The 22,425-nt window shown below is 33.0% G+C and overlaps 1 protein-coding gene across 5 annotated transcripts in view; it reads left to right on the top strand.

Annotated features, from left to right (window-relative positions):
• The window catches only part of LOC118194424 (alpha-crystallin B chain-like), an 84,801-nt gene continuing 62,376 nt past the window's right edge, over positions 1-22,425 (top strand). Inside the window, exon 1 of one of the 5 annotated variants that reach the window (XM_035365582.2) lies at positions 1-155. The gene's annotated coding sequence lies outside the window, so the exon portion shown is untranslated. Of the gene's footprint in view, positions 156-438; positions 462-22,425 lie in introns of those variants that run through there. The other 4 variants (XM_035365580.2, XM_035365579.2, XM_035365581.2 and 1 more) reach the window with 4 other exon arrangements.

The following is a 22,425-nucleotide window of genomic DNA, read 5'->3' as shown; positions in this document are numbered from 1 at the left end:
CCCCACTTGATCCTTTTTTGCAACCCTACAATTCGCCGGTTATGAGTGCGTCGCCATCGTCTGCTTCAAATTGGAGGTCAGCTCTCTGAGTTCTCGGTTGTGCATTTGGAAATCCGTGCCCGACGACATTTCGCACGAGCGAAGTTTCAACGCAGGTAAGTTATTCCATCCTCCTTTACGAATAATGAAAAGTAACCTTGACTGTACGTATCGCGGAGTTATTCTGTAGCAAAACTTTTGCTGTGACGTTCGGCGGTTGTCATGGCAACTGTGCGTGAAAAACCGTGCGGAGAAATATAATTCCTCGATAAAATTGTGTGCGCGTGTTTTCGAAAGACTGTGAAAATATTTGCATTGTTATCGTTATCTAAAAATATTTAGTTAGTCTCAGATTTGTATGTGGAATTTTTTTTTTTTTTTTTTCATATCTCTTCCTGGTTTATGGTGTTCGCTGAATACAGGTAATTTATTACTAATTTCATTTGTTTGGTTTTGCAATACTTCTAGAAACTGATATTTGCTCTTACGCAAAACTGAAAAATAATATTTTATTTCGTAGTTTTGAATTAATTATGTGCAGTTCTTTACCACTGAAAATTAAATTATTTTTAAAACTTAAGATAATTTTCTTAAACTTTTAGAATGTGCATCATGGAATTAATTGTTTATTTGATTAATAATACTCTGCATTTGAATGAATTTTTTGCTATTTAATGAAATTCTAATGCCGTTATTAATTTTTAATTGTTAATGGTAAGATATCTGTGCAGTATTAATGTGGTCGGAACATATGGACCCATGAACAAAATTATACTTTTTGCGATTACTTTGAAAAAATGTAATAAAAGCTAGTCATAGAATTGATTGTTTTATTTAAGTTTATTCTCTGAAAATTATAAAGATTCGAGGTACATGCAGTATACCCCGGTTAAACGAAAAACAGCATTATGTAAAATGTGGTACTTTGGTGTAGGGAACCTGAAGTGAGCAGACATATTGATTAAACCAGTGCAGTACTGAATTTAGAAATTGAAATTCGTGTTTTTAAAACTCTCGAGAGCCAATAAAACGATGTTTTACAACTAAGATTCATTCAATTCTTAATTAAGTTCTATATTTTTACTGAAAAAAAAAAGACCTCCATTCATTGTTAATTTTTGAACGGATTAAATTTGGAAAAAGTTGTTAAAAATTTATTTTTATCTGAAATCAAAGTGTTTTCTCCATATAAATTTAATGTTCAGGCAGAAGAGAAATTGATGCTACTTAATAATCCTAACAATAATTATCCATGTCTATTGGTTACACAGGTGTCCACTTAAAAAGAATTGATGTATTTGCCATTAAGTGCGGTTAGTACATTTAGTTAGCAGCTGGAAGATACGTGATTCAGATTCTGGCGAGGGCACACTTCTGTGACTACCGAGCTCCGTAAAAACGTAATTTTTTTTTCATATTTGCAAGGGATTTTTGTTACAGGCTTCGCACACATGCGATAAGTCTTGCTGTATTTTGCAAATTAATTTAATTGTTAAATAAGGCAAAGATTTTCTGATGTGGCGTTAATTTGTAATTAAATAGTATCACAAAATGTTAAGCGATCACAAGTACTTATACCTAGCAGTAAGGTGCTTGTATAAGTGCCAAATGTACTAAACATTACCAAGAGAAACACTCGACATCATCACTGAGCCGTTATGATTTTGTTTAGCTCCAGTCTGGCACGCTGGATCAATGACTTCGTAAAGCTGGAGTCATATTCATTGCATACCATCAGCGTAATGCACTTGGTGGTGTTAAGACTGATCACTCCAAGCATTTTGTTTCCAATTATCTATGATCCTTTCGAAGCTTTCTGCTAGACCCGTTAAGCCCAATGACGAGTAGAGAGAAGTTTCTTCGGTTTCTGATGGTGTCAAAAACGACTAAAGCGATCGCTTGGACACTTCTTTTATTAACAATCTGATTCTTAACTTATTTGGGTGGTGATGTGATGAGCTACAGTTTGGTGTCTCTAGCTACGTACAATACGGCTGAGTCTTAGAAGACCAGGATTATTCAAAGCTGCGTGTCTCTTGCAGTTACCCTGTTAGTCTTTCTTATATAACGTTTTTTCATTTTTCTCTTTTTTTTTACTCATTATAGACTTCTTTCACATTGTGGAATTAAAAAACATCAATGTTCTAACCATATTACAGTTTGTGAAAACTGTAACAATCCGAGTTCAATGAAATTAATTCCACATACCATTTTTAGTAATAGAAAGAAGAGCTTAAACTTACAGGGCAATGCATGAATATCAAATGCCAAGGGTCAGAATTTTATGAAGCTGCCATGCGGTAAAAACTCGAACTCATCGTGACATTGAATCAGACAAGTTTTAAATCTGTATCTAAGATGAGAGAAGCAAATGATATCCATACTGCTTCTGTCCGAGCCAAGAATGAACCATACTTGCTCCGTAATGATTGTCACGAACGAATTACCTGCTTGCAAATCCCAGATATATTCAATAAGCGGCATGTCTGATGAACGGTAGGCCAAGCAAGAAGCAGTATCTAACATGCTGAGAGGTCTTGAATATTTCTACCAACATGTGAATGAGTATTGTTATGTTGAAATATACCTCTAGGAAGACGTTGAATGAAGAATATGACTTTGAGCTTTATGTCTTCTCTGATATAACTGCTGCTGAAGACAGTATCATATGTTTTTGAAGATGAGTTTACACATAATGTCCACTGGCGCCCCAGACCTTCACGTTTGGTGATCATTTAGTATAACATTGAATAATATACTATGAACGGTAAGTGACATTCAATCCTACAGCATGTAATGTGTATCTGACCGTCGCTGTTCTCCAAACTAAAGCGAAATGCAAAGGAAAGGACAATGTTGGCAATCGGCGACGCCAGTGGCTGTGTTGACGAACCTCTTGTAGACGCAGGTATCAGCGGTATAGCTTTGTGCAATTGGAAATCTACGCAAAGAAATGCTTGCCATCCTTGATACAGCAACCGCCGCCGATCTGTTGACTCTGACAACAGTACATCTGTAGCAGAGCTTCAAATTTGTGACAACAGTTCAGTTGAGCTGAAGATCGCAATCATGCCGTCCACCACTGTTTGTGCTATCCCATGCATATATGACATTCTATGTTCCATTGGTAGATTTCCAAGTTGTCCTGTGTGGAGATCCAACTGCTTCCACAGACTCATTACGACGGGAAAATACTTGTTTGCCACAGGCCGATAACTCATCTCCATTCAAAGGCGCAACTTGTTTATGCTGAGACTTTTACCATCAGAGAAAGATAATGAAGTTTTATAAAACATATCGCGTTGATAGGTTATAAAGCTCTACTTTAAAGTCCTCTTCAGCTATCTATTTGTATAACACTTCAGAGGGATCTGCTGGGCCTATACATATGCTATCACTTCATCTGCATATGATAACCCGCTTTGCATTTCCTGTAAATTTCAGATTATTCGCCTGGTTCTTTCGTAATGTTGCAGTCTTCAAAACTTGAGTGTATTTCTGAAATTGAATGCTCGTCAATCACCTGTGATTTGTTCTCGATTGAAGGTTTCTAAACAACGAGTTTTACCCACTATATTACTTTTAACAATTGCTTACAGAAGCCTGCGCATCCAGCTATAAATATCTCAGGTTCGCGTTCTTATATGCGCCAAAATGAAGCAGCAGTGCCAAGGTATTTCTGCATGATGTTCTCTACGTGTAATACGATGGTTCGTCAGTGTATATACTATAGAGATAAATGTCGCTTGCACAGTTGATCACAAGTCCATGTTACATATATATATATATATGTATATATATATATATCTGCAAAAAATGAAATAAGGTATATTTCAGTTCCCAGTAATAACGTAAAAAACTTCAAATTTTATAAGAAATCTCTTTAAGAAAACTGCAGTGAATAAGTTTTCTTTATCCTTAATATTGGGATTGCTATCTTTTGAAACAGTCTGTAAATGATAATTAGCAGTGCAAATTTAATTGCAACAATTTTATTTACTCCCTTCGTGCGATGACCTACGCACCTGGATTAGGCGGTATATGCAATAAATACATTCTTGCAACTTGTAGAATGCGTCAGTTGGTTCTCTACTTCCTTCCGCAAAGAAGCAATCAAAAATGCATTTACGGCCGACTCTTTATTTCTCACGCATTTCCCCCTAGTGGAATCTATGGCGATTATTATAAGGCATCAAGAAAATGTCGAAATAATAACGGTAATTACTTGGTCCCATCAACTTTATTGTATCGTCCATGACACTTCTGCGGTTTTGTAAATCACTTTTTTTCTTAAAATAAAATAAGTAAAATGTTTGAAATATAAATATCTACACGGGTTTCGTTGTTCTTATTCATAATGTTATTTTTACACAGTTTTATTTAACTTGCTTTCTTTGTTTTTAGAACTTAAAATGAATTTTTGATCCTCTTCAACTCCATTTTCTTGAATTATTCTGCACATACGTCTTTTCAATGAGAGTACAATAATCCATAGGAAATTTTCATTAACTCTTAATACAGATTATTTTACTACTGTGTTGAATACTACTCACATGTAATCGTTTAATGATCAAAGTTAATCATCTCAGTATTTGGATTTTTACACTATTGGATAGATCGAAAACTAATCTTTCGAATGATGCGTTTTCGGAATTTCTAACGTAATTTACCGAATTCTGATGTTTTTTCAAAAGCCTTTTTTAAAAAAAATCTCTTCTGTTGTTTCCAACAGTATGGCATTTTAAAATCAAAATATTTAATTTTCATTATTAAGAGTACCATGGCTTTTAGCGATGATGACACTGGATTTCTGAATCAAACATAAATTTAAATGAATGTAAATTTACACTATTGACAAAATACGTTTATGCGGAACTTAACTATATAAAATATTAAATTCTGGCTCCATAAAGACAACCGAGGGATTTATCATCCCATCTTCTTTACTAAAATAATACCACAAAAGTCTGAGTGTTTTAAATTGTGAAAACTGGCAAGACAAATTGAGCCGATAAGTTTTATTTATAGGCTCAAGTTAAACTTTGACTCGCGCGAGCAAGCACAGCTAGCAAAGATAAAGTCAAATAAAATAAATCTAGGAGGTGGGCAAAATTAGTTGTGGGAGTTAAAAGCCCTCTCTGAACTTCATCAAGAACTCTCTTCTTATGTGCAGTAACTAATTTGCACCCTGGAAGAAGCTGACGAAACAACATGTATAGGCAAAATAATAAGATAACTGATTTGATAAAAATAAAATTTGTTCAGACTGATCAGAAGGAATAACTTTTCTGCGACGAAAGGCAATGATTTTTTTCCCTTCCTCCCCGTCTCTCTTTTTTTTTTCGGGGGGGGGGGAGGAGAGCTTGTTTTGTTAGTGCGTAAACTGAATGTAATGTAATGAAATATATGGAATACTTTTAAGTTATGCCGCATTTGTTAAAGAAACTGAACATTAATGTTTTATATTTTTGTAATATATTTTGGTCATATGGGATTAAAAGATAAAATAACTGGGTTCTCACTTATAAATTGTTTTAAGATATTAATCGAATGATAACAGTGATAATATAGAAATAAAAATGTGTGAGAATGATTACCTTCAATTCTTTCATATTGTCATTTGGCAATTTAAATTTAAAATCTGCTATTTTTACCTAAAATCTTTATTAACTTAAATCTTGCAACTGAAAAGGTTTTTCCCACCCTTTCAGTTACAAGAGTTTCAGAGACGGGTTTTCTCAGAGAATAGTAAAATATATAGTATACTTTACTATTCTCTTAAGGTGTTTGTTCTGTTTTGCTGCTATTTTTAAGGCCTATTTAAACACTTCATTAAACTTGTGATGACGGATTTTAATAATTGAGCAAAATCTCAAAATTGTTATTTTAATATATATTTCATCGTTTTTAACTTTAATATGTAATTTATTAGGTTTTTAATTTTGCATTCCTTATTGTTTTTTTTTAAATCCGAAACAAATTCTTCACTATCCCATTGTAGAGTCATTAGGTTATTTCGAAAGCAGGAAAGATGAAAAATGAACAATGCCCTCACAGGGACTCGAACCACGGACCTCTCGAATACACGCCGAGTGTGTTGCACATTACACCACGAAGGCTTGCTAACACAGCTAGAGAAATACCTTATATACTGCCCCTTTTAAAGGGCGACTGGGGCTATGGAACCCAGTCGCCAAATCCTGGTGGTGGAGTATCATCATCCACCACCTTTTTTTAGTTCTGCGCCACTGTAGAGACATTAGGATATTTCGAAGCAGGAGACATGAAAAATGAGCAGTGCCCTCGCCGGGACTCGTACCACGGACCTCTCGAAATACGCGTCGAGCGTGCTGGCCATTACACCACGAAGGCATGCTAAGAAGGCGGGAGAAATACCCTACACTGTTTTCAGCGCGGCTTTATTCAGAACCAAAACAAAATGCATTGTTTTAAGCTTTATTTTACTTATTAGAGGATGGGTATTCGAATGTAAATAAAATCATTATATGATGTAGTAAAAATCAAAATTTTAGTGGTATAAATTATAAAAGTAGTCAAGAAAGCATTTCTTAATTATGGCATAAATGTAAAAAGGTAATAATTTTATTGAGAAGCGCAAATACCGTTCTCAAATCGTTCAGTTTGATCTAACATGCTATTATAATTTGAAAGATAAATTACAAATTTTATGCCACAATAAATGGCAACATAATTTTTCGCAGAAATTTTTATTCATTTTTTTCGCAGAAATAAATATTTTGCCAAACTGCATGGTCGATTAAATGAGTTTAGAGAGCAGTCTGCTGGAGAATAAAAATCCATTACTGAATTTAATACAAAATAATAATAAATAAATAAATACTAAGATTATGCATATCGCTTCACAATCTGTGCAAATTAAATATGCATTGTTTAATTTTAACTGAAATAGGAATACGGCGCTTGTTAGTAAAATAAGTAACAGTTTTATTCTTTAATTTTATCGCCAAAAGTTTATTTAGGGTTGCAGAAATAAAAATATATTATTTTTTTTTATCAAAAAGCTTTCTAAAGTAGTTTAAACGAAAAAATAAAATTCCCTCACTTTCTTTATTGTAAATACAAATTTGGTATATATGGAGGGAAGGGAGACAATAAACTATATGAATTTCTGGAATGACCATATGGGATTTGGTACCAGTTATTTCCGATAATTGAAATTCCCTGAAATTCAATAGAACAGATAATAACTAATTTTTCGAAATCATCTGCTAAAAGGCGTCCCTCCCCATCTTCTTCCAAACTAGGCGAAAAATCGCGGATGATCCTCCCCCCCTGTTGTGGCACTTTCCCTAATTCAGATAACTCTTTCGGATGCGGAAGTGGAACGCTTGCTTTTGTCAGTGGTATTCGTAATCGACGGAACACTGTTCACCGTTTTGCATTATGAATAGGTTTATGGGAGGGAAAGCTTCCATCAAAAAAATGAAAGGTGAACAGCGTGCAGCTTCATTACAGACTAGCACTTCGAACGTGAGGGCATGCATCAGTGAAGGGGGATAAATATGTGTGCAGAAGTCACGATTTAATTGAAACAGTTTTATTGATTAAACTTTACATGAGTTACCGTTTTGATTTCTGTTTTGTATTGAACATTTAGAGCTGTATGTCCAGCTTAGGAGATGACGTGAACGACGTGTAAACGGCTGAATATAGATAGTTTATTAAACTGCCATACAAACATCAGTTTATTTGCTCTAAAATTACTGTCCGTAGTTAAGTTAAACATTAGTGCTGTTTTCAGTTCTCTAGTGCCAAATTTTTATATGATGTTATTTAAGAAGTTTTTTTGCTTGTTTGTTGGTTTATTTGTCTGGATCAAAGACTGAAATTAATTTTTGATAACTTTCTATTAGCACAATTATTATTTATTATTATTTTAAAATTTTGCAGAGCGATGACAGTGCAACATTCTACGGAATGTTTTTTCGAAATTCACATAATTGTTTAGATTACGAATTACATTTTTGATTGAAAAATTTTGTTAAAAACTTGTATACCGTAATATCTCTGAAGGATAAAGAGTTTTACTAAACAAATATAAAATCAAAAGTTAGAATACTTTTATTGAAATGTGCAAATGTTAATTATATTTTTAACTCATATGAACTATATTTTGAACAGAAAATTTTATATGAAAAATGATATAAATTTTTCACTGGTGATATTTCCAGGAATTGCTGTTAAAATTGGTGCAATTATTACTAAACCTTAAAATTCAACTGCGAATTAAAAAATATTTTAGAATCGTTGTGCAAAGTATTTGTATACGTTTACTTCTGAAATTAAGCTATCTGCGCAATTTTCATGGCAAATGAATTCAATACTTACTGGACAATTACATATCTCTCAAAAATCATAAAATACCAAACCTATGCCTCGGTGAGCTACGGCTGAGTTTATATACTGTGTTTGTAACTCTAACGTAAAAGTCTGCTTGCCAACTTGACTCGGCCGAAGCAGCTGATTAGTAAGTAAATAAGCTTTCTTTACAACACCCAGCTTGTGACACGCAGCTTTAAATAAATTGTAAAACAAAGTAACGATAGTAAATTTGAGCATAAACATAAAAAAATCGCTAATTCCAAAAATGCCCACAAATTCATTTATAATTACGAAGTTATTAACAATTATAATTTAACTGCCTAATAAATTAAACATCAGATATATTCAAACTAAATTCTCTTTCAACGTTCGTTCAATCAAACGACTGATAGTCTGCGAATTAAAGGAAGAAATTTAAAACCAGCGAGTATTTCACTGAAGCAAGAACTAAGGATTATATGAAAGAGTCAATGCTGTTTAACGCGAATAACGTTCATTATTCGCGTAACCAACTTTTTATAGGGCGTCTGGTGTTGGACTTCTGAGTTCTTTTCATAGAGCTTCCTAATGTGACGGAAGACAAGAAAAGAATAGGAAAGTGTAAGAAATAAAAATTGAATAAATCTAATAAGAAATAAAAATTAATAAGCTAAAGAATTAATCAGACGTTATAATTAGTGACTACGGAAAGCATATTTTTTTATTAGTAATTTTATGAAGTTCATGTACAAGCAAATTCGATAGCTGATTATCTAAAGTTCTGTTAAAATACATTATGTAGGAAATTTCTAATGTTCTTTACAAGATTATTATACGTGTAAATAGTTTCCGAAGTTTCTCTTTAATGTTATGTCGTCTTAGTTAATGACAATAAAAAAGGGTTGAAGAAAATTTTGCATGTTGTTGACAGGGGAGTATTAGTGGAACTGCATATTTAAAGAACTTTTTTCTGGTAAATGACAACCTATTTTATGGATGATGAAATACGAGAATTCTGTTCACAAAAGATAATTTAGATATAGGTTTGCTTATGTGTTGATAGATTGCTAGAAATTGCATTTCAGCTTATCTGTGAAGTAATTAATCATCTTTATTTTCTAATCACGATCGTTCTTATCTTCTGCTTGATCTTGATTAACTGTGGGAATACCGAGATGACTTGCATTGGTAGATAGCACGAAGAAAGGAAGGTGTGTTGATGAATGGGTAAAATGGGAACATGAATTCATTTATCATCTTATTTTTATTGCAAATTCACTGTTATATCGCTATATTTAATTTAAGCATTGCCCTATCATTCGTGAAATGGACGTAATTAATCATTAAAGTTGTTTAAAAGTTTGTGTGTCAAACACATAGTGAGTGGAGATGAAACTTAACCGTTCTCAGATCAAACGGTAATCATTTGGTTTGGTGAGAAAAGGTTCACCTCATTCGCATCCGCACCAATATGGCCAAAATATCGCGCAAAGCGCGTTCGGTCTGGCTCTTGAAACAAGCCCAAAGGCCCATGACATTACGAAATACTGGACGAAGTGAAGTGGAGGTCGAAGATGGGTAAAAAGGAGATGGCCAGGAGTCACAATTCTAAGAAGGCAAAAATAGAAAGTAAGAAAAACCAAACGGAACAGTGAGGAAAACTGAGAGGTGCATGTCTGCATTGTGCGTAAACAGCAGAGACCAGTCATGACACAGTTTAACATAACAAAATATATGGAAAACAATTGATATATTACAAATACAAAATACAAATATAATGTACAAAATACAAAGGTTACATATAAAAATTGAGAGAAGCAATAGAATGTACAACATATGAAAAGATAGCTAAATCATAATTGTATGATCATTATTAAAATATACTACGTAGTATTATGTAAATACTACGTAGGAAAGTTTGAGTCACGGACGAGGTGGGCCGCGAGAGGTCTAATATCAGAGTCTTCTTCAAGAATATTGTAATTGAAGACATTAAGTTGGCCAGAGCCTGATTTAGACTTGATAAGGCCCTAAGCTATTTGAGATATGGGGCCCTTTATACGTAAGTATGTTATACTATATTTTAAGACCATATTTTAATTTTTGGCTAAGCTATAGCTTGTGTAGCTTATACGTAAATCCTGCAGAGAAATTGGCTTAAATAACTGTAGTTCATAGCTTTCTTAAAGAAATTTGTGTTCATTCTGTGAAGAAATTTGTCGACGGTTTCAATCTAAAGATCACTGTGCAATATGAGGTTCACCTCGGTCACAGAAACCTCTGTTTCAGGAATCTAGAGTAAAGACATTGCTGGTGACCATTTTTGATTGGAAAAGGTTAATCAAAAGGAGTTCCTGAGTGACAGATAATTCCATATTTTATAAAGACGTGATGGACAAACTTGTGGAGAGAAGTCAGTGCGTTTGGCCTGAAAAAGCTTAATCGAATAACTGATTTCTGCTACATGACAATGCGCCATCACACATTTTCATTCTCGTCAAGCAGTTTTTAGCAAAGTGTCATAATTCTCAAACGCCCCTTATTCACCAGATTTGTCATCTCCAGATTACTTTCTTTTCCCTGAAGGGAAGTATCACCTGAAAGGACATAATTAGAATAACACTGAAGAGATTCAGGAATTAGAGAATTAAGCAATATTCCAGAAAAGTTCTGCGAACGAATCAAGCAACTGCAAAAACATTTTAAGCAGTGTATAGCTGAACAAAGATTGTATAGTGCAAACGCTAGATTGAGAATATTATCTCTTTAAGTTTGGTTTTGTGAGAACTTTATTTTAAAACATTGTTAACTCGCTATCTATATAATGTTATTAATATTACCGTATTTCATAGAATCTAAGACGCATTATTTATATCTTGAAATCGCAGATATTTCCGAATTACTATTTCAAAATAATGCATTTTTCTAAATTGTTAATTTAAACAGAAATATCGCTGTGATATTTAATAAATCAGTTGTTAAAAATATTTCTAAATGCATTTAGCAAATATTTATATTATTTTATTTTCTTGGAATATTATATTGTTATTAGTTGTATATTATTATTATTTATTAGTTATATATTATTACTTAGAATTTCTTAAACCCAAAGTTCTTTTTTCATCAGAAGTGCTAAACAAATTAAGGATTGCTTTTTAGAATCAAAGAAGTATGCTATTTCAGTTAAAATTAAGGCATTATGTTTGCTTTTGCCATTAAAAGCTTCCAGTTCATTTTTATTAAAAGCAACGTAACGTTGTGTAACGTGTGTGATAAAATTCTTCCGGATTACAACATTGTTTCGATTGCTCAGAATTATTGTATATCAGAAATTTTGATTGGAAATCTAAAGACTAAAACTCATTCTGTAAGCTTTTTTCCCGAATCAATTATTTGTCTACTCCCCATCCAATAAACAAAAGTCTCTATTGAATGATTATCCACAAAAAATAATTCTAATTCAAAGAAATTAAAATTGAGACGCATTATTTAGCAAATCAGTTATGATATCAGATTAAAAATTTGCGAAGAAAACAGAGAATTGATTCATTTATTAATATCTATAATATTACTCGGTTAGAACAGTGTGTCATCGGTAAAGCTTTCTGTTGCCACTATGCAAAGTATAGGATATTTATGCTTCAGTTTTAATTAGAAAATTCGGCGACGTAAAAGAAATGTGCTGCTACTCGAAATAAATTTTCTTTCAAATTTAATAAACATATTGAATGATTTAAAATAAATGTGTTGCCTCTTTTTGAATAAAAATATTTTTATCTTCTACGCCGCAGTGTTTTGTTATTTAACAGAACATAAAGATATTTAATTTCTATTTCAAATTAATTCTTTTTTTATTAACAAATTAAGCGATTTAAAACCAATAAACGCTTATTCATTTCAAGTATTGTTAACATCCTGCTGGATCCATGAAACTGCATGATCTGGATTCATTAAAATCATCTCAGTCTGTCTCTCTTTCTCTCTCTCTTCCCCCCCCTCTCTCTCTGTATATATATAAAGTCCATTTGTTTGTGTGCGTGTAATTCATGCAAATTCACAGGTTTTTTTCTGTCTTGATGAAATTTTGCACATTTGGCCTTAAACAAGAGGAAGGTCACTGTTTACATATGATTTGGAAAAAACACTCAACGAAATCCATACTCTGGGTGTATGTGTTAAAACATCGCACTCACGTCACCTATCTTAGGTTCACGTCTTCGTTGTTGCGTCCCGCTTTCAGTGGAAGTCATACATGCTATAAGCAAGGGATTTATAATTGAATCCTGAGATACAAAAAGGGGCTATGTGATAAAGTCAAATTTCTCAGGAGCAATAAAAACAAATTATCCTATTTATCGTAAGTATGTCAAGAGACTTTAAAAAAAAAAACGTTGAATTACATGGGTCCAGGTTACATCGATCTCATAATTTTTTGCTGTTGACATCTGACATTCTTGTGAGGAATGGAATTATTTCCTCCTCCTGTAAAATTTGACTTTTTCACATAGCCCCTTTTTACATATTTCGATTCAGTTTTTTTTCACAAAAAATAAATATTAATATTTCTACACAGTTTCAATCTGAAATCACGTGACGTCGTAGATTTACGGCGCCATTATTGCGTTTTTACTAAAACCTATATAGTGTTACGTTCGTTTACTTTTTAGAACTGTGTAGAACTTTCTAGAGCAATGTAGGAAATTTAAAGTGTGACATCTATCAGTGTTTCGTTAATATATTTTTTTTTTTAAATGTTGACAAAATCGGCCAAATTTGATGGTGATTTCCCGAAAGCTCATTACCGAAAAAAAGATATGACCGATAACAAGGTAAGTAAAATTCATACTAAAGCCATTGCGTGACGCCGTGTTAGTTCGATACTGTTCTACAGTTTTAATCAAGCTTGGTAAAATTATGCAGTTAGCGTTAAAATTAGCGTGGCGTACTATTGTAACGCGGTAAGTACAGTGTGTCATCAGTTATCAGTATAGGGCGTTGCATAGAGAGGAGAAGAGCGGCTGAGACGGAAGAGGTTATGGTGAGACATTCTCAAGGAGGAAGCAATAAATGTTCATCATTCCAGAAGTAAGGATGTGATGGGGGAGCTGTTGAAGAGAGCAACTGGCAACGCCAGTATGTTCGTTCACTTTCTGAATTTAGGTTTTTCTTTTGCTTTGAAGATAAGGTTTTGAGTTTTTTTTTTTTTTTAAGTACTTGCCACCCGGGTGTATAATGGGTATTTCAGCTAGTACAAGCTAGTTTGTGAATCTTCACGTATTTCTATTCAAATTAATAAAGGTAAAAAATTGTTTTTATAAAATGGCAACATGAAAATCCCCTTCGACTTTCGAAAACTAAGGAAACGATTGAATTGGCACAGAAATGTGTATTTGACATGATAACAGTTCTTTCCTGGTGATATTAAAAAATAAAAATAAGAAATTTGGAACTGAGTCAGGTTTTAACAAATTGTTTCATTATTTCAACAGTTGTTTCATTCTAGCGTTTTATGGGGGTATATGTGCAGAACGAAGCTGAAATTAACATTCATTTCAGAAATAGCATTTTTTGGCTTCCTAAAAGTCTGACACGTGTGTATCTTTCTTAGAAAGGAAAGGCCTTTTTTCATTTGCATTACTCATCCATATGCAGGATGAAAAAAGAATTCCTTGGAACGCATTTCAGCATTCCAGAGTTTCGTTCAAGGTGAAGGTTGCAAACTCTGTCAGGGGCGCCCGTTTCTCTTCCTTGTATCATCCAATTAATAAAAATTGCTGAAAAAAAAAGATATAACTGATGACAAAGCAAGTAAAATTCGTACTAAAACCGTTACATGACGCCATGTTAGTTCGACACTGTTCTACAGTTTGAGCACAATGAGGACTATAGCACGAACTCGCAAATCATGCCCACCTACCACCTGCTGAAGGTTTTAAAGGGGAATGTTCAAGGGACAAATTCAGCTCCTGAGGCTGCCTGAACAAAAGGAAAGGATAAAGGAATTCGTTTCCAAGGCGACAACGTTTTATCGGGTGAGTTCGATTTTTTTTCCATCATGTCTTGGAACATATTGGACAAGGGAAATAAGATTTTGCTCAAGCTCCCCACTATTCATATTAAGGTATTTTTATAGCCATGCGAGAAGCGTGTAGACCATTGTCGAAGAGGTTATGGCTACGAACATTCGAAGTATAATCAATCGTGAGGGTTTTGTTGAGCTGTGTTTCTATTACCTCCCGTCTTTTTCCCCCAAGCTATCGAAGCTAGGAGAATATTGAACAATTCTCGCCAGAGGTATACATTTGTATTACACTTGGGGCAGTACTAAAATGAATATTTAAAATACCATAACCATTTTTTTTTAAACCAGGAATAAATGTTCTTTTCCACATGTGATTCATTGCAGATTTTGTTGATTTATTTAATATTTTACCTCTCGTATATCGCTTTTTAAAATCTTGTGTGATTCCATTTGCTTTTGCAATATGTATTTTTAATCTATTCTGATAGAAAAAATTTTTCATACTTTTTATTCAACAATTGTTATGTTCTTTCGGAAAATACTAACTTTAGAGTTCAGAAAACTAATTTTAGGTAACACTGTAGAGACATTAGGTTATTTGGAAGCAGGAGACTTGAAAAATGAGCAATGCCCTCGCTGGGACTCGAACCACGGACCTCTCGAATTCGCGTTGAGTGTGTTAACCACTACACAAGGAAGGCACGCTAAGAAGGCGGGAGAAATACCTTATAACATAGTACCCCTCATCGCTTTATAGAATAATAATTTTTCTGAAGGACAATAATTCATTCCGTATTCTGTATATTGATTATGCAAGAAATTTTTCGCCTTGTTTCTAAAGGACTCCTCGCCTAATCTGAGGACCAACAAAAGACATTCTTTTTAATTTTGACTTCATAAATTTTAGGGAACTTTAATTTTTTAAAACAAGAAAACTATTTTTTTTTTTTTTTTCTGTAAATTGTCTTTCTTCTTTTCTGTTTTGATGCAAAGAAGTTACAGTTAGGAAAATACTTCTTTATTTTTCACAGCTAGTGATTCCATTTCAGACCAAACATATTAATGTAATGTTTAGCTTGTTTCCTAATACTTACACAAAATCAACTAATTTTAGGTGTATGCATTGTGTTCTAAGAAACACATTTGTTACTTTCAGCTTGTCACAGACATGCCATAAATATTCTTGTAACTTATACTGCGGACGAAAATATTCATTATATCACATGATTCTATCTTGTGTGCGGCGTAAGTAAGTGACGTATACATATCTAATTTTAAGCTTTCCCAAGAGGCCTAAACAGCTTCCATCCTTTGTGATTGTGTTAGTACTCATAATTTCAGGTTATGAATCTACATTACTGTGATATACAAAATATTCCTTTTTAAAAAATAATGTTTTAAAAAAATCCCTCTTGCTGTCTGTGACGGAACGTGGAATCATTTATGCCATTTCCTGAGACATTCAACTTCTTAAATGTTGACGCTAATATGACTGTGTGAAGTTTTAGCATATTAAGACCATGAATAAGATAATTTAAGATTGTTTGGAGATGGTGCATATCGAGACTGAAGCAAAGCACACGTGGGCTGTCTGTCGAAGTGTAGGGATGCTATCATGGAGGACTTCCTAATGGAAACTGCTTCATATTCACACTAAAATTAGAGAAAAAACTTGGAAACTAACTATATAGGCATCCTGCTCGCCTGTGTTCGAACTATCAGTATTCAGCGGTCTTAAACACAGTGCTATCGGTATTGAGAATGAGAGCAGTATTGACTTTGGCTCCACAATAAAAGAAGCTCCCATTGATGGTATTGTTTTATATTCTACAGAGATAGAACCCAGCGAAGAAACTGTGACTTTGTAAACGAAATTAACACCGCAAAATACGAAGAATGACTAAAATTTTCTTCTGTAACCAAAGAATTAAGAACTAACTATTTACTGATTAAAAGATGTTACGCCTATGTGAGTTACCGAATCTTTCCAATGCAGAAAGTTTAACTTAGTTCAGAATTACTATTACATATATGTATATTATATATCTCAGTCTTTAGTGAGTAATTGAAATAAAAATATTAATTAGAATATTTTTAGAGCGATGCAACTATTCTAGAATTTCATTTCAAATTCCATATTTTCCCTGCTTATTTTTAATGAATATTACAGATGAGAAAAGCATCTCATACAGATGCTGGCAGGAAGACAAGAAGCTACATTTTTCCCACCCATTTATTGACAATTTTGATTTTGTTGTTGTTCTTGCTGAAATGCCCAACTAAAGTATATAATTGCATGCACTTGAATACTAAAATATTAAATAATTATCTTTATTCATTATTTCGGATCATATTAAGTATTCTTGGGGAAGTGATCATTAATGCTGTAGTGAATTAATACTGTGCAGCAAAATTTCAAAGCTTAATTTACATTTAATTTTTTTTTAATTTAAAATCTGATTATGATTTAGAAATTTATATGTCACTTGTTACTGATCCTCGCATCCCACTTCGAATACCTCCTAATTTATTAAGGAAATTAATTAATGTTTCATTCCGTAATTACAATTTAATTAATTTTTTTAAGTAGTCCGTTTTTTTCCCTTGAGTCGAGGTATTAAGGGGACGGTTGACTTTAAAATAACTAAAAATCAACCAAAGTATTGAATTTGTTTTTTTTTACTCTCATAATATACCATATATAAAATTACATCGTATGCAAAAAACCGAGTTTAAATATTCTAATTTTTAAACAAGTTACAAGCATTTCAAATGTGTAAACAACGTAAACTTTGCCCTTTAAATTTTGGAGAAAATGTAAAAAAAAATGTATTTCAACAGTTATTTATTGATGTAATAATTTATATATTTTCCCAAAAGAAGTGTTTATTTCTAAAAAAAATGGGCTAGAAATATCAAGTATTGACAACTATTAATGAATTTAACTTGTGAATGCTATACGTAGAACAGGAGGAAACAAAGTCGTTTTCCCTACTCGTTGTAAAAAAGCGTGATCAACGGCGCTTGAACCAAAGCAAAAGGAGGAGTTTACCTGCTTGGAAAAAACAGAAATAGTAAAAAATATTCTAAAGCATTAAAAGATAATGTAATGTATCAAATTAAGTATAAACATATGATGCGAGTGAGTTTTAGAAGTTTCATTGGCTATAATGCATAAATTGTTCCTAACTTCGAATCGCATACCAATTTGCGATATGTTTAGTTAAATGATGAAAATGTTATATAGTGTCTACATATTCATATTTAAAAATAATTTTCTGTTTTTCATGACCATGTATTAAAGGTAAGTTTGAAGAAAAACTTTAAATTCGGTTTTCACAAAACAAAATTTTTCGCAGTTCGTATCTCTTGAAAATGCTCCATGCGTCTCATTTTTAGTTAAAAATGAATGATATTTGGAAGAAACAATCTTGTTATATGTTACAGTAGATCTAAGTATGCATTTTTGGGTATGAGGTTATTAAGAAGTTTAAACTTGTGATAATGTTTAACAAAAAGTGACATTTTTCCGAAAACTGGGTTTACGTTCACAAAAATCCTTTTTAAAAATTTCCGATCCATCATGTTCAATAACGGATGTACAAAAACGTTTTTCAAGTCCTTATAACTAACTTAAAGGAAAAATTAAGAAAAAATATTGAAAATTAGCGCGCAAGGAGCATTTTAAATCTTTAATTAAAATAATTAATTATTTGTTTAAAAAATTTTAATTTAAAATAAATTGAAATTTTGATCATATATTTTATAAACTGATGTTATAAATATGTATACGCATAAAATTTCTTGTTGAAAACACAAAAACTTAAAAAACGAATTTTTAAAGTCCACCGTCTCCTTAAGTAGTATTGGTTGCTCTTCAAGTGCTTCGGAAACGCCCTTTCTGCATTCAAATTATCAATGCATTATTTCCAGAAGCTAAATAAACATAATTTTTGAAAGATATTAATTATGTTTGATACATTGACTATCATCGAGGTCTACTTGCAACCGAGTGGTAAAGTCGCTGAACACTGGTAGTTCGGTCCTAGGTTCGAATCCTGGCGAACAGACTGCTTCATGATTTTCCCCATGTGTAATATCTATATGAGCCAGCTTCCCTTAGAAAATCTTCCACGGAGGTATCCCTCCTCTTAGGCAGATAGCCCTTGAGTGCATTACCATGATCAAATAAACCACAACACTAAATATCATCTCTAAATCTTGGAATTAAATTAAACGCTTAAAACTTAATTCATGACAACAACAAATGATTTTTCTCATAAAGAACTGTCGGCGAAGAGGAGTGCGAAGGTTGGAAGTGCGAATAAGAAAATCTGGAAATATGTGGATTAGATTCCAGGCGTGGGCGTATTTGAATATTTTTGAATGACATCCGTCTAATATGCTGGGGATGACAACTCTTCATAATATGATTTTAATAGACTAGATCTCTTGCCTGCATTTAGTTTTCATTTAAGTGGGTTTATTGATCTTGAAAAGATAATTCTTTTCTTATATTAGATGAAAATTTGAGCATAATTTTCGTTATCATTATTTTCATAATTATTTTAGCTGGTTCCAAAGAGTTTAATTAACATTTATTTATTTTACTTTTTATTGATTTATAACGGATTGATTTATTAGGAATTTATAACGAGCATGCAATGTTTAAAGTACTTATGTTTATTTTTACAGTTTTAATAAATGTTTCGTTTATTATAAATTTCAACCAGAAAATGTTTTGTTTATATCGCTGTTACTTTCTTTTTAAATACGTGAACAAAATTTCGTCGCGCTTTCCTCAGTTAACAATGCCGAATTTTCGGTATTTAAATGTTTGACAGGAATAGGCTTAAATTTTGAAACATTATAACTAAACTTTATGAAATTGCATTCATTAGTATTATTCATATTAATATCAATGAGCTGCTTTAAATTAATAATCCTAGTTGGCAGAGGGATTTAATTATTTCAATCATAGTATTTCACTTTGGTTTACAATAATAATTATAAATAAACATATAAGTTCGATTTTTTTTTGTCTTTTTCACATATTTTTGCAATACATGATTTTTAACTAGAGAATTTTAAAATGTTTATACAATCTTTCGAATATCTGCAATTATTTCAATAATTGTCATGATTATTTATAACAAAAATGATTGAAATAAATTTTCACAAATATTTTAGCATATATTTTGGAAAAGTTTAACACTTTTTTAAAGTATTTTTGTTTATTTATTTATGTTAGAAATGAGAAACGAAAATTTTTACTTTTTTACGAAAAGTTCTTGAAAAAGAACAAACACTACTCCAAGTTCAGAACAAACACTACTCGAAGTTAATTTGGGTTTCTACGAACTTTCTTGTAGTCAATCAAGCTATAAATTATTTTTGCCAGGATAGAGTACTTCACAAGCGTTTTCCCTTTATTTGGCATTGCATTGTGATCTAGAAGAAATAAATTATTTGCAACGACCCTACCAGATGCTGGATTTGCTCCTAATGTACCAAGCCGATGGACATTCTACTTTAGTTCCTGCCGCAGCATTTTATATCTAACTGAATTGAAAAGGGGAAATGCAAGTTCTTTTTGATCAAACGCTTATTTTCTTTCACTCCACAAATGCAACTATCTTGTACATCGAGGGGGCAACCAATATCCAGGATCGCATTTGGGGAAAAAGTGGGGGTTCGACGACAATCGATTCCCGGCTCAGTGCCAACAAAAACGGGAAACGGTGATGAAAGGGACTACGAAAAGTGACGTCATGAGTCCAAAAAGACTCTCTTGTGAATCACAGCAACGTGGATGGATGAGAAGGAGGAGTTGAAGGGGGTTGGAAGGTAGCAAGACCATGCATATTCCGTTCGTGGACAATTTTATGTGTTTTGGCCGTTTTCCCGACGTTTCTGATGGTAAGGGTTGCTTCGTTGCCTGCTGAGTAGTTGCAACACCACTAGAGTTTCATTCCCCACCTGGATGTTTTCAGCATCACCATATTTGAATATTTATTTATGTATTTCTCTTTCTTGGCGTTGTATAGCACGTGCGTTTAGATGCGGCATGACTCAGAGGTGAGAAAGTTATGAAGGTCAGCTTAGAAAGCTTGTTCGGCATTTAAAAGTAATTTTTTGATTTGGAAATGATGACTCATAGAGTAATTTTGTAATGTTGATTCATCAAATAATCAACGTATTTGTGAATTTATCAGAAAGGATAATGTGAACCACTTTCCAAAAATATTTTCGCTAAAAACTGAGTATTAGAATTCCGAGCGCATTTGCTTTCAGGAAGATCTATGCTTGAACAGCGTCCTGACAATATTTTTTGACTGTTACGTTATCCTCCATTTTTTATCCATATGACTTGGCAAACGCTACGTAGCGTAAGGCATAAGTATTCATATTCCATGTAGTTCGGCAAATAACCAGCTAACGAAATGTTTACATTTAACGCCACGTAAAGTTTTAATGTATAAAATTTATGTATCTTTTAAAATATAATTGCTTAATAAACTAATTAGGTGTTTAAAAGCAATAATGATTTTATAAAGTTTAAATCTATTTTTTCTATCTATTTATATATGCATATTTGATATTAAAAAGTTCTTAACTTTTGCAAATATTTTAGATAGTTAATTTACTTTTTGCGACGTCATCTACTCGCTTTGGCAAGTACTGGCAGAGGGAAAGGATTAAATCTTTATCTTATAAGGTCCCGCCTTCGTAGTGTAGTGGTCAGCACGCTGGGCGCGTATTTACAGAGGTCTGTGGTTTGATTCCCGGCGAGGAAGTTGCTCATTTTTCATCTTTCCTTCTTTCAAAAATGCCTAATGACTCTACATTTGCGCCCGAACTAAAAAGGTTGGTGGATGATGATTCTACACACCCGAGATTTAGCGATTGGGTCCCCTAAATCCCAGTCGCCTTTAAAAGGGGGAGTATATAAGGTATTTCTCCTGCTTTCAAAAATACCTAATGACTCTGCAATCTTTCAACGCAATTCAATTCTCAAGATACTCTCATTCCATAAAAATTAAGATTTTGAATTTATCTTGCAGAATTAATAATTAATCTTTAGAATTAGCCAGCTGAGTGGTTTTTAAAAGGTTAGGAAATTTTTAAAAATTTATTGCCTTATTTTATTTTTTAATAGTGTATCTAAATTGGTATATATATAGTACATGTTTTATTTATAATATATCTGGCTGATAATTTTTATTAACGTTCATAAAACTATTGTAATTAATAGAAAAGGGTTCTGTTGTTGTTCTGGCTAATCTCAACAGTGCAATGAGAACAAGTCCACGAATTTTATCGTGGCAAGGAGTACACGATTACATCTGTCGTTGGCAAGAGCACTGAGCACCATATAGGTGACTGTGCAATTTAACTCAATTCCGCCCCAGTTTCGAGAGAAAGCACTTTGGAAGCCGAGTCCGAGCGTATCCCAACTCGCTTCCCCTAACACCAAACTACGCGACAGGACTTCCTGCTCGCTATATATTCAGAGTGATCCCCATGCCGCAAAGACACTATACATATACAACATCTTTGCCTTCCCCGAGATTCGAAACCAGGCCCTTCGATACAGTAGTCATCGTCACTAACCACTTCACCTTTGGTGAGCAAAAAGGGCTCTAATGCCTTAAAACGTAACTGGCGCAGAAGGTTTCATTTCTTTTAAGTCTTGAGTAATTTTATATCTCTGCAGGGGAATTTAATTCAGTGAATCATGAGAGGCTGTTTGATTATATGTACAAAATTTTTAATCTCGATCGCTTGGAATAATGCTGCTTCGTGACAATCGTTGCAGAATTAAAAACAAATGTCCTGTATGCTGTAACATTTGTAAATTGACATATTTAAAATAAAAAAAATCTCATCGTCTTATAATTTCCCTTTTACTGAAAATAAAAGCACAAAGATTCTCAAGCAGTCATATCAGACATCAGAACCATGGAATATATGTTACAGTGCGCTGTTCGTCCATTATGTCAGTATTAGCTTCTACAGAG

This window comes from Stegodyphus dumicola, chromosome 2, assembly GCF_044657685.1.
Source record: "Stegodyphus dumicola isolate Sdum_Otavi_A_Nest chromosome 2, ASM4465768v1".
In the NCBI taxonomy this organism is placed as follows: Eukaryota; Metazoa; Arthropoda; class Arachnida; order Araneae; family Eresidae; genus Stegodyphus; species Stegodyphus dumicola.
Note: the sequence above shows the minus strand (reverse complement) of the source record. Positions and strands in the feature narration are given on the sequence as shown.